This window comes from Ornithodoros turicata, chromosome 6, assembly GCF_037126465.1.
Source record: "Ornithodoros turicata isolate Travis chromosome 6, ASM3712646v1, whole genome shotgun sequence".
NCBI classification, from domain to species: Eukaryota; Metazoa; Arthropoda; class Arachnida; order Ixodida; family Argasidae; genus Ornithodoros; species Ornithodoros turicata.
This window is the reverse complement of record NC_088206.1, coordinates 20,924,725-20,939,087: the sequence shown is the minus strand read 5'-3', so window position 1 is coordinate 20,939,087 and position 14,363 is coordinate 20,924,725.

The following is a 14,363-nucleotide window of genomic DNA, read 5'->3' as shown; positions in this document are numbered from 1 at the left end:
CATAGCAGTGACTTTTCCTTGAACTGTACCGGAAGGGAAATGTCGTCAGCTGTTTCAGCGCCAAGCCCTTACTGTCGGTATGAGAAGCAGGTAGAGCTAATGCATTTCAGAAGGAAACAGTTTTAGTCAGCTTTCGCTCCGCTTGCTGTGATCGTGTTGCCGCCAATCGGCTTACACATCCACGTAACACACAGCACGCTACGTTATCTAACCTGTGGCATCCGTCGATGAAGATGACTACGTCGCCACAATTCCTTTACTGTACGACCTAAAAAACTTTCCAACTTATCAACTTAGTTCGCCACCGGGGAACCTGCATGTTCTGTGCATGGATGAAGCTCCTCTACGCACTTAAAACAGTGGGGGCGTGGTGGTGGTGGTGGTGGTAGTGGTGGTGGTGGTGGTGGGGGGGGGGGGGGCGTAGACTAAAGGAGCAGAACTGTACCCGATATTCTTTTGGTGATGCGCACTGCATTTTCCTGCTTTGCCAATAGGTTGTGCTGGGCCTCCCAAACTGCCTCGTTCAGTTTCTGGACGGTCAGAAAGGGAAACTCCAGCCTGCTGAATCCTGGACATGCAAGGAACGTGACAACTGCCAGCGCTGTTGCACTGCAAGAGAACCAGGCGTTTCTGGAAACCCACACATGGTGGAAATAAATCCTACACACATTCCTTTACGAAACTGTTCTCTACAGCCGACTGAAAAAAAAAAGGGAAAAGCAAAGAAGTTAAAAAAAAACACCGCGCAGTGGTGGACAGTTTTTCATTGCATATATTTCATAGAATCCGATGTAATTCGTCTTTGCCACTTTATAAGAAAGTAAGAGAACCATGTACATTATGCAGTACCTAATTGGTACAAAAAAGGCGTACGCCTCCTGTTTCCAGCAGATCAGGGGCGAGAACGATGTCCATTCGGGATGATGTTTGGTTGGGCGCGTGCCATGCGGTGAAGTTCATTTTTTGGAGTGTAGTTTCTTTGGCTATCACGAACGACAAAACCGATGAAACCCGTTCCTTTTGTGTTGGTGTCAAGGGAACGGCATCTTTTCATTCTACGAGGAGAAATTTTTGCATCTTAGTGTCCCTTCAAAACCTGGCTGTGCTGTCTGGGTATTTTCCCTGGGTTCCCCGTAGACAGTGTAAGACAAATGTCGGCACAGTTCCCTGTGAAGCCGGCCCAGGACGCACAACCCCTCTCCTCACCCCCGCAATAGTAGTGGAGTTGCCAGCTTGAGCGTAGTCGAGTACGGCATGCAGCTCCATCACACGACCTACTAGATTATAACGGCCATGTCATAATCGGCAAGCCCTATGAGGAGCCCGTCCGCGCGATCCGCTGGGGGCGCTACTCATCGGCCCGCGAGATCTACATCATGATTGGACAATGGAATTTTGAATTTTGAACGCGCACACGTGGACGCACGATTACGTAGCAGACGACACCAACAGTTCGTATGAAAATGCGCAGAATGACGATGATAATCAACTGTAGAAAGAAGCGTCTCCTGTCGGTACATCCACCGCTTGTACAAAAATACTCAGGTAAGCTAAAGTACAAAGTATTGCAGAAATTGAGGGAGCAATCCCCGGGCCGATGACTAGCGCCACCGCTAGCTTCCAAATGCGGCGCTGGGAAGGGGTGCCAATGACATGGTCGTTATAATCTAGTAGGTCGTGCTCCATCACTACCGCCTGTATTCCAGACGCTTGATATTTGCGTAACGGGAGACGTGAACCTTCACTTTCTCCGTTACCAGTGACCGGTTTCACTAACGGGGGATACGTGGAGCGAGATTGCAGTCGTACGGGGGATTCCCCGGTCACCCCTTGATCCACTTTCGCTATGGCTTTTCTGGTCGGGCCGCGAACCCGGAATACAGACAGCATTTTCTCCGGCGAAGCTTCCGCGGTTTCTTACTACGTGCGGGCATCGCCGGTGTATAGTGTTTATATAGTCTCTTGCTGCTTGGCGTCCCGAAGAAGTGCACTTCAAACTTGTATATTCCTTAGAGAGAACACACGGGTGATTAAATGTGTCACCGGGGTATGTAGAGTCTCGTAATAGGGGGCATAAAATGTGGAAACATGTGCTGGAGTAGGGGAACGTCTGCAACACTTGAATCTTTTCTCTCCAACAGCAACGACCCAAAGACGGGACGTTATCCAAATAGAGGAAATCGCTTTTTGTCTGTTGTTGATGTTTAATAATAATTGGGAGGTTTACGTCGCGAGACAACTGAGGTTGTTGATGTTTAAAGAGTGGGTATGGTATGGTGGTACAGTATCGTGTTGAAGTAGAACGACTTGATTACCGGTCGAGACGTTGTTGCATGCGCAGAAGCGAAATTAGAATACGTATGTACATCACCACTCTTTTCCCTTTTTGACGTAGAATTTACGCTTCCCCGTCGCTCGTTATGACGTTACGATCGTTTATGTCGCTGATACGAAAGAAATATCACGTGACGTTTTCTATTAAATGATTTGGTCCAGGATTAAATTAATCTAACTCATAAAATACTTAAATTTAATTAATTGAAAGTTACCACAATCAATTTTGAGCAAAATACCTCGCGGGCCTCCCAAACGGGGAGCGCACCAAACTTTATATCTGCAAAATCTTTTTCCCACTTTCGTTTTGCTCTAATTCTCGTTTTGGGTCTACGCAGAGAAACACATTAGATGACACTAAATAATGCACCGGATGTTGCATCATACGCCTGGTAGACTTCTCCGTTAGAGGCGTCACCACCGAGGCTGCAGATTCTGGCTGGTCAATTACACCAGTATAGCATAGCCGGAAAAATATTTCGGGAAGGTTTCTGTGGGGAACTTCACATGGAAGAGAGAATTTTCCTCCCTCAAATGCACTATCAGGGGTGTACGATTGCGGGGGGACGGGAGTTTGAATTCCCCTCCATGTGGCTACGCCACTACATTCCACTTTCGCTATACTGATATTGTAAAGTAACCTTTAGTAGGCAGTTCCTCTTTAGACGAATTTGGATAATTTCCGTTAATCGCAAACTATGATAAAATACGGAAACTTAGCTGTTTGATTGCGTGTTTCTATAATAATGAACGTACAGTCACCCAAGTGGTTCTCCATGCTCTACTGAAGCGTTCACTGACTCCAAATATTCATCGTGCTCACAGAAGAAGTCCACAAGGATACCTTCATGGGGCCCACGGCACGTGCAGCATGTAATCACACAAATGTGCGCGGACTCGCCTTACGTGTCTACTCCCAATTATTATTATTCCTGGTGGGGCACTGCACCAGCGCTCATCTGTGCATGGCAAAGCTAAATGCTAGCCAGATCCTGAGCTAGTAAATGGAAAAATTAGGCCCGCTACATTCTAAGAGGAACAAACAAAGGAAACGAATGTCCCATTGCAGGTCGCACGACAGCGTCGTTACCACACTGTTAAAACAGAACTTCACCACATAGCACGCTCATAGCCAACCATCATTCCGAATGATATCATTCTGTGCATTGATTTGTTGAAAATGGGAGGAGGCGCCTATCTGGGACATATTATCTTGTCCCAGATAGGCGCCTCCCCCCTGTTTTGAACAAATCATGACACAGAATGATATCATTCGGAATGATGGTTGGCTAGGAGCGGGCTTTGTGGTGAAGTTCTGTTTTAACAGTGCAGGTTGAAATCCTGATCCTGCACGCTTAAGAATGAACTTCACCGCATAGCACGCTCCTAGCCAACCATAATCTCGAATGATATCGTTATCTGCCCTGATTTGTTGAAAACGGGAGGCGTACGCCTTTTTGTGACACTTATGCTGTTCATAATTGTCACAAAAAAGGCGTACGCCTACCGTTTTCAACAAATCAGGGCAGATAACGATATCATTCGAGATTATGGTTGGCTAGGAGCGTGCTATGCGGTGAAGTTCATTTTTAAGAGTGTGATCTGAAATCTAGCTGAAGCTCGAACGGGGTTCATTTTTGCCACGCTATGCTCCCAAATTTACACATCCACACAACATCGGCACACGCACGACAAACCGACCCAAGTCTCACCTGTGAGCGAGCATCCTTTAGTTGCCTCCTGCGGTGAGAAATGAAAGCGAGACCGGAGGAACCGCTCAAGATATCTCCCTCCGATGCTATGACGCAAGGGAGGGATATCCCATACCCGACTTACCTACTTCCAATCAACCCCCACGTCCAAGAATGGGGGAGAGAGTAAAATAGCCAAGGGCCACTCCGCCCGGCAAAAGCGCGCACGTGCAAATTACGCTTCAAAAGAAGTTACTCAGGTCGGGAGCAGCAGAAAGGGCAGTCTTCGTTCGAAATATCGTAGTAGAGGCGTACGTAACCGCGTTACGTGTTACATTGCATCTTAGAAGTAACGGAGTTACTGTAATCGCTACCTTTCGGTAACGAAGCAGAAATCACGCTACTTTTATAACTGGTGGCGGAACTGGCACTTCCATTTCGCGCACATAGATTTTAATGCTATTGGTCGGTCTCCGTCGTCATGTGACATTAGTCACATTACCACATGCATATCCCCAGCTTCAGTTTCCTACTACTACTACTACTACTACTACTACCACCACCACCACCACCACCACCACCACTATGCTACTGCTGCTATCACCACCACCACCACTACCGTATTCATACACAATGGAGATGCCATGGCCTGCTGTAGCAGGCATCTTCGAGTACAATACAAATAACCTCATCAAAATAAAGTTATCGATACAGTACAAGTAAAAACAATATTTCTAATTCCGGCCAAGGTAGCTGATATAGTGTCGCGTTGCTTTTTATAAGTACGGTAGCGGCATTGCGTTACTAAACAAAAGAAAAAAAGAAGAAAAAAAGAAACGTGTATCGATATCAGTACTTCGTTACTTTTGCTTCAGTAACGATTATGTTGCACGTAACAGTGTTGTGCGTAACTACGTTACGTACAACACTGTGTCTGCGGCTTGAGGTTTTTGCTTCAATTCAATATAAATTTCTTTTTTATTATAGTGTATGGCAAGTCATGCATCAATTCGCACATATTGCTCGAACAGGACAAATAACTGCGGGCGACATACTGATGTAGAGCAGAGAATTACTCATCTGGTACAATAATTTTGCCTACATTCAACTCATATCCATAGCTGGATCAACAGTATTGAAAATAAATAAATAAATAAATAAATAAAATATCAGGTATATATCGTTCCGTGCTAGAGATATCTGTAGTCCGTTGTCATTAGTTCAAAAATAGAAACTGGCTTTTGGAAATACTGGAGACAATGCTACAGCAATGGAACAAGGTGCTACAATTTTCTCGACAATGACTTCTTTCAGAAACCGGCACCTACCCACAAAGGCTTGATCCGTGCCTGGTCAGGCTCCTTGCTACCACGACGTGAATCACACGACCATGGTACAGTGCACTGAAGGAAAAAAATGGTTGCTTCACAGACATAGAGAGACAGAAATAAGAGGGGCCTCCTCAAAGTGGGTAGTAACTTGAAAGCCAAATCACGCAGGGGAAAAAAAAAAAGAAGAAAGAAAGAAGAGAAAAACAGTTGCGATGAGACGTGACATATTTTCCATCGAAAAGTGTTATCGAAGAAAATAATTTGACAGTATGTAGCATCGGTGGGAAGTTTGAATGGCGGACGGTTTCTATATTCGCGGATACAATGGGTGAAGAGCTCTTCTTTCACGGCGTCAAACCGGCTGCCGTGAACAAGGGCTATAATTTGCGAGCGGTGCGCGTTCAAAAAAGAAAAAGACAGCGAAGGAAACAATAACGTTACCAGACGTTACGTCAAACGGGGTTTGTCGCTCTCTGCAAGCTTGCATTCGGTATATACTACGGGACATGATGATATAGTGTTGCAAGGTTTCAAGACACGACTGGCTGCGAGTTCTGGAGTATTCTTAAGTGAAAGAGGCTCCCTGGGATGTATATTAATCCAGTAGTGTCCGAGGTATTTCTTTCGCACATCAGCACGTACGCGTTCCCGGCAGCGCGTGAGCACCGCAGCATCGTAGGGCCGCCCGTGCTTGTGTAATAAGCGGCGCTACGATACGGTGCTCACGCGCTGCCAGGATAGTTTCGGTTTGCTTACAAGTGTCTGCAATTTGCTTTATCCAGAGCGCCAATCTTGTAAAGTTGTAATTTAGTGAAAGCCTAAAAGCGGGGCTTGTGAGGGACGAGTCTGAATGTCTTCGTGTCCTACGCTCACAAGTGACTATTTCAGATGAATACGAGAATGGACGATAACCTGAATAGCAATGAAAGATGAAAGTCACTGAAAATGTTTGTTGCAATTTGAGGCTTTGTATGTGTTTGTCCTTTCTATGTTCCAGCCTCAGAACATCAGTTCTCTCTTGCTGCATAGCAAGCCGCGCTTTCTGGCTGATTTTTCCTGTAAAAAAAAAAAAAAAAAGATTACCCGGCTACCCCGTCTCTCTCGCTGGCCCTAGTTAGGGGTGTGCGCAGGAGTGGTTATATGCGGTGGATCCACGTGGTGTCCTCGTTTGCGGATTGCAGTGTAACGTTTTCAAACGAGCGTGTTTAAAATGCGGATAAAACCGCTCTTTTCTGCGGTGCTCGGATGTCCGCATTTTATCCGCAAATAACCATGAGTGCCTCAGCCAACGTCCCCAACGAGCGCCGATGCAGTCGCGGGTCTGACATGAGCGGATAACGTTCGGTTACGGATACTGTCCGCGCTCACCTCTATAGTCATGGTTACTTTGCATTTACTCTTATTTTCGGGGCGATGTATACCTGGGATGCTATTCCTCTGCATGAGTACTACTCGGCGATAATGGCATGCTCCGGTGAGTGGGCCTCCTAACCACAAGGGCGATGTCGAAAGAGCACATGAGGGTAATGGCGCGTATGCGTCGTTGTCGCACACCAGTTATAATTGGTGATGCAAGAAATATTGACCACGAATATCAGGTATCTCGCTATTCACTGTGCAAGATTAACAATCGTGCAGGACTACGCAGCTACGAGAGTCATCCCAATAATTGGCATTATACTACCCATGATCCCCCCCCCCCCCAAAAAAAAAGAAGAAAAACCGAAACAAAACCGCAATAAAACGGTCGGACATATCCATCTTTCTATACGGATCCCGGCGTCTGACGATCTTGGCCTTGACCGACGGACGAGTTCAATGTTTGCCTTCAAGGTAGCCAAACCCTTTCCTCCCGCCTTTATTTGTAAGATTCCAAATTCGCAGACAGACCAGTTGCAAAACCCTTCGTGGGCTATTCGTCTATAATCGGAGCCTCGTTCAACAATTATTGCTTACGCGTGGTCTTCTGTAAGTGTGGCCCAAAACCTGCCGTGGAAGAAAATTGTCTCATTAAAGGTGTGATGAGAAACAAAGAGTTTGGCGCGGTATGCGCTTTGGAGAACGTGCGTTAAAAATATATAGAAAAAGAGGAGCGATAGAATGTGTTTCGGATAGGGACGGGGTGAGAGGTCCTGATACAAACCTGCCATTATGCGATTATGAGATAGCTGTTTCATAGGAAGCGGTCAGCGATGGCTGCGCAGATGCGTGAAAGATAATTATCAGGCGCAAGCGTCCGAAGAATTTGGGGTCTGTTCTTTTGCCGATGGGGTGCCGAAGAACGTGTGTAAAGATTCGAACATTCTTGTTCGTTGTGATCGCGCACAGGATGTACCGTATTTTATTACCTTGACAAATTTCGTCACGTTGAATAAAGTGCAACCGAACAGCTCTGTCCACATCGTTCCAAGAAGACAGCGGTTAAGAGTGCCATGTCGCAGGGATGTCGTCGTAAACGCAGCATGCGACAAACACGTGAGCATCGTCAGCGCAACGAAAGCGAGTATCTGAGAGATGGCCGGAAATAGGAAGGTGCCCATAAAATTAGCATTCAGCTTGAAGACACCGATGCTTGTGCCGTGCCTCCTAATTAACAGAAAACCACGTGATTTATGAAATCAAAAGTCTTAGTCGAATCAACCTAAGTTCCATTTGCATGTCAATGTTTCGTAGCATGGCATAGTGCTGGAGCAGTTCTCTGGATTTCGCGGAACCCGAACTAGTAGGTATTCAAAAGGTGAATTGACCAGCGACCGCTTCCGTCTTCACACGGGGATGTTGCCGCTACCTGCATGGCTTCGTGACAGGGGCTTCTGGGTTCCCTGGAACAATTTCAACTGCCGTCTCTGCCCTGAGGAGGAAACAATAGAACATGCTTTTCTCGGCTGTAGGGATGCCATCTTCTTCTGGGATGTCTTCCAGCGCACATTCAAGGATGATATTTTCTTGTCTCCCCGTTCAATTCGCTATCTTCCTGTGCGGAGTGGTAGCGCACTGCCGTGGGATATTTTAATCCTATTGGGATTATATGCGTTGTGGGTCGCACGTAGGATATATGACGCCAATGAACCACCTGTAGGATCGTGGCCAATATTTCGGCGAATGCTGTTTTCACTGGGAGATTTTTTAATCTGCACGTCCTGTGAGGAGACATCCCAGAAGTGGCTGTACGTGATTGACCTCCTTCGGGCGGGACCCGTTGACTACTGAGACATTTTTGTGTTCTTTTTCCCTTTGTATTGCTCCATCCCTCCCGCCCTTTTGGGTTGTGCTGTATGTTAGATGCCTGTTCGCGGAGTGTCAGTGGAAACTATAGTGCTGTAATGTAGATAGTGTACATATCTATTGTTCTACACCGCATCTTGTTGACACATTACACACCATTGACACATTAAAATCAGTTTGAAAAAAAAAAAAAAAGCTCCCGTGGCATAGTCAAGTGCATGGTTAGGATGCTCGCTTTCCACGCCGAGACTGGGAGGTGACACGGGTTCGAATCCTGTCACCGGCTGTGCTGTCTGAGGTTTTCCCTGGGGTTTCCGAAGACTTTCCAGACGAATGTCGGCACAGTTCCCCCTGAAGTCGGCCCAGGACGCATACTAACCCCCCTGTCCCCCACTCTTTCCTGCTGTCCTCTCTCCATCTGACCACGTCTATACGCCGCTCATAGCCACAGTTGCTTCGCGGCGGTAACACGGAATAAAAAAAAAGGAGAATCGAACAAAAAAGAGAGAGAGAGAATAGAGACTACAAAGTATGAGGCGCTAGTCCGTCCGGCCTTGTCCCCACTCGCGTCTCCATTTTTTCTTTCCCTTATCGTTCTCATGGACTGAACGAACCACTGAATAACAAAAAGCAATATAACCACGTAGCAAATATTAGGCGTGTAGCATACGCCTTTCACTTGACTTCACACACGCAATTCATTCCGGATTTGTGGAATGCATTCAGTATTGAACGTGGCATTGTGGACCATACACGAAAAGTTCAGGAAGTTGCATTAGTTGCGCTATCACAGTGGGATCCCTTCGCGCCTAAACAATCCGAAATTGCAACGTGGCTGTAACGATTGCCTTGAACGTCGTACGCCGCAGGTGTACATATAGTACCCCGTTGAACGACATATACCTACGGTCTCGCACTTGTGGTTGCACTTATAGGGTCTTGTACTTACGGTCACTTCGGCAGAAAAGCAAGATGGTTAGAGCCAAGTAAGACGCCGCTCAACCAAAAAGGAAACGCCGTGGTTACCATCTCTATCCCGTTGGTCACCATCTTGATATACCGTTTTGACTTTTCATTGTCACGTTTAATCAGCACCAGTGTTGTGCCCGCTGCTCAATTTAGGTAGCGAAATACCGCTACCCGCTACCCTATTTAAAAGTAGCGCTATACTAGCGGCGCTACAAATTTACGAATGTAGCGCGATACCGCTACCGCTACGAAAAAAATGTAGCGCAATTACCCTTCCGCTACCTTCTCGCCGAAGGCCTATGAATATGTGATTCGATACATTCAAAGATATGTGCTCTTGCTGATACTTTATTTCTTGTGATCAGTACTTTCTGAAAACGTCATTACACACTTGCATTCACTTTCAAGAGCAGTTGCCGCACAGAGTTCCCGTCACTGAGCCTAACACGTTTCTTGGTGAACGTATCGGCGCAAACACTGAAAAGTCGTTCGGCAGACGCACTTGACGGAACGGCGGTGTTTAGCTTGAGGAACGCCCTGTGCACTCTTGGATAACCCTGCTTTAGCGATGTCAATTTTAAAGTTAGATAAAAGTTAAAGTTAGTTAAAGTTAAAGTAAGCCCACGATCAGCTGGATCTGCTGTAGAAGTTGACTCCCCAAAAGAAAAGAAATCATCTGCATGGAGCTCGCTCATGGATTCCTCGGCGCGCTCACTTGAGGCGACCGAACACCTTAACATTTCGTTTACGGTCAAGCTGGTTACTTCCTTTCGTTGGTTTTCATCCGTGAGCCTTGAGAGCTTGAACCTCGGAATTAAGACAACAGCGATTTGAAGGCTCTGGTCTGACATGAATCGGTCGAACCTAAAGTGAATACCATGCATCGTAACCTGTTTCGCAGTTGAATGCGATACGGAAGATGTAGTAAAATCACCTTTAGACGCTAGAGTCTAGCGTCTAATTTATTTTACTTTCTCCCTAAAAGTAGCGGTAGCGGAGGCGGTTCTGCTACTCAAAATTGTAGCGGAAATTACTTTCTCGCTACAAATAACAAATGTAGCGGAATTACACCTCCGCTACTGAAAAAAGTAGCGATTACAGTAGCGCCGGTACGCACAACACTGATCAGCACCATAATCGGAATCTTCTATCAACTATCCGGTGAGATATAGAGCAGTATGCGGATTAATGCAGATGGAGATTTGGACAGGCGTCGAGAGTGTATTGAAATTCCTCTAACGGTTGGACGTACTGCCTATTATTAATTTTCATTACCGCTAAGAAGAGGTGGCATTATTCGCTCTCGAAAGAAGGCGACGCGGACGAAAGGCCATTATTTTTAATGAGGCTGTCGGCGATTTCTGAATTCTTTCTCGAGCAGCCGTTTAGACTGTGTGCGCGCGTTTTGATTTTTCTAATGGGGGACCACGGGGGGCTATTTATGTAGAAAATTGGAAAGCGGTTTCTCTGAGGGTAACTATATCTGTGACAGATCGAATGGCGAGAATGCCCTCGAGCTGGGTAGCGACCGTGGCGCCCATCCTCGAAACCCCGAGGAGACCCTGAGGGTCACAAAGGACTACTTAGTGAGACAGATATTGAGATTCGTGTTGTGTTGTCTTCTATGTTCCTTAGTTTCAGTGTCTCGAGTAAATATGTTGTAGTGTCTCGCGTACAAGGCAAGAGACACCGTCCCTTTCTAGAACTTAGTTTACTCCTTCCACACTTTCTCTTCTCCTCTACGTCCCAACCTCCTCTTCATATATTTGCGACTGTGTATGTTTGCTGATCTGATTGAGCTTTGTTTCAATTTCAGTTTAAATTTTATTATTGATTATGCCATACACAGAGGAGCTATTTGTTAGAGCAGCTACTGAAACAATTCAGTATTGCCGTTAAATTGGTTGCTCATGACACTACGCTTCTATGTAATAGGCACATTTCAAATTGTCCTTATGTATAGTGACCTTTCATCTGCTCACAAGTCGTCAGTGTGCATGCCATTGTGAAAGGTAGCACGTGCCGTCACTCTATAGGAATCAGTCTACGATGTAGAATAAATTCCAGATTAGAGAAGAAGACGAAGTGCTCGCGCCAAGCGGACGTGTGTCTATCGAGCTACGGAATTTTCTGCAACGATTCTTACGAAAGGCAAGCTTTGCACCTGAATCCATCACACCGAGTCACACCTCGGGCCCCTTCGCTCGGGCTTCGGGCTCGGGTCGCTACAGCAGCAATGGACGGCCAACACTCCCAGCATACAACATCAATAGAGCCGCATGACAGAAGTGCTGCTCATCCTAGGCACTCTGAACCCCCCACAAAACGGCCTCGTGATGAAAATGATGGGTTCGAGAGGCAGAATCCTAATCACGAGGACCCGAACCTGGATTCTGACGATACAGTAGTGAACTTTGAAATCGACGACGACCCAACACCGTTCCAGGTGGTTTCATACAAGAACCACCGTCTCACGGGCATTCCTGTGGTCTTTAAACCAAAAGACCTAGCCCAGTCGTTCTGGGATGTGGACCCCAATACGATTGCAAAAGACATAATGAAAGAAACTCAGGAGAAAATCATTTCTCACAGAATTAACAAAGATGGAAGCTTAGTTATTAATGTCGCAACTGAAGCATCAGCCACAAGCTTGCTCCAAATCGACAAAGTCGCAGTCGAAACGTTTGTGCCATCATCATATCTTCAGACTATGGGGAGAATATGTAAAGTCCCCATGCAGTACTCCGAAGAGCGACTAAAAGCTTATTTGAGCTCTTACGGCATCATAACCGTGAAGCGAGAAGTCGTATTCATCCGAGCTGACGACGGCACATCTAGCCCTCTGGAAAAAGACAGCGTAGTCCTTACGTTCCAACCAGGACAACCCCTTCCAGCGGAAGTAAGGCTGGGTTTCACCAGTTATGCGGTAAATGAATACGTGGCACCCCCAAACCAATGTTTCCGCTGCCAACGTTTTGGACACATTGCTCGGCACTGCAGGAACGACGAACGGTGCAAGATCTGTTCGGGGCCGCATGATTATAAGGTATGCTCTGCGAGGCGAGAGCCGAAGTGCGCAAATTGCGGTCTCGCACATACAGCAACCTACGGTGCATGCCGAATAGCTAAAGCGGCTGCCGCCGCACAGGTGCAAAGAGTGACTCTCGGTCGCTCTAACACTAGTAAATTGGCTCCACCGAACCCAGAATTCGTGAGGGCCGTCGAGCAAGAGGTTCTCCAGCCCGCTACCTCGAAGCCACCAAAGCAAAACTTAACGAAGAAGAAAGTATCAGCAAAGTCCAAGGGATCTAACACATACGCCAATGTAGCTGCCTCTAAATCTCACGTAAGCCTGAAACATCTCGAGGAGTCCTTCCCTGAGCCCTCCGACAGGAAGACCACTTCAGCGTACAATACCAGGTCGAAAGAGTCCTTACATCAGGCTCCTAGACAAACCGGAAAAGATAACTGTAGCAGATCGTCATCAGAAGTACTAGATATCATCGTGCCCTTGCTGTTTGCTGTCTTACGCGCAATTCTACGAGACCACCCGACCTCCGGGGATCTTCCAGATGTACAAGCTATACTAGCAATGGAAGCAGTCCTACACCAGGATCACCTGCGTCGATGGCTGAATGAACCTTCACATGACTAAAGCAATCAAGTCTGCTACTATCTTTCAATGGAATTGTAACAGTCTACAGCAGAAAATTAGCAGAGATTTTCGTAACTTCATTTTCCGTCATCGTTTCCCAATATTGGCCTTGAGTGAACCTAGAGTCGATGACGCCTTTAAACTGTCAGGCTACGAGGTGCACTTCTCCCGTCGACCCAGTAGTCAGAGTAGAGCCATGTTGTGCGTGAGAAAGGACATACCGTGTGCCCTCATACGGGTGTCGACAAATGAAAATTTCGAATATGTCACGTGCCGCGTTCGACTCAAGAGCACCTACATTACTGTGAAAAGTGCGTATGTAGCGTCGAACGTAAGAGTTACCGAGGAACAGGTCAGAGGCCTACTTTCTGGCGTTCCTGCACCGGTCATTGTCTGCGGGGATATGAACGCCCACAGTGTACTCTGGGGCAGCCAGCACACTGACGCTCGTGGGCGAATATTTGAAAGTGTAGTGACTGACCTTGACCTCACTGTTCTCAACGACGGGTCATCAACGTTTTTTCGCGGCCTGCGTTGCCACAGCTGTATAGATGTCACCCTGTGCTCCACTGAAATTGCTCAGCGTATTGAGTGGGGCACGCATATACTGACTCATTGGGGAGTGACCATATGCCTGTGCTCATTGAGCACCGTCCTTCAGGGTCACTGAAAAAACGGCGACGTGTGAATGTAACGGACTGGTCGCGTTATAAATTCCAATCAGCTCGTGACATCGCCCGCGCAGCTACAGATACAGCTGAAGATTTTGCAGCTGCGGTGAAAAAAAACCGCGGAATCCGCATCGAAAGCTATCACGGTTCCCGATACCTACACGCGCGTAGATGCGGAATACGAAAGGCTTCGTGCGATTCGACGCAGAGCGGAAAGGAGATTCCGACGATCCGGAAACCCAGACGACTATCGAGAATCATGCCGGTTGCAGCGTATAATACGGCGTCACCTACAAAGATTATCTCGGCAACAGTGGCGGTCTTTCTGTTCCACACTTTCGCCATTCACACCCATGACGCGTGTATGGCAGGTAGTCCGGTCGCTTGGGACAGCAAACTCGCAATCTTACCCTTTCAGGGCTCTGGCTATTCACCACGATACTGATGAGAGGTCTACCGCAAATGAATTTTGCAAACTGTTTACTAG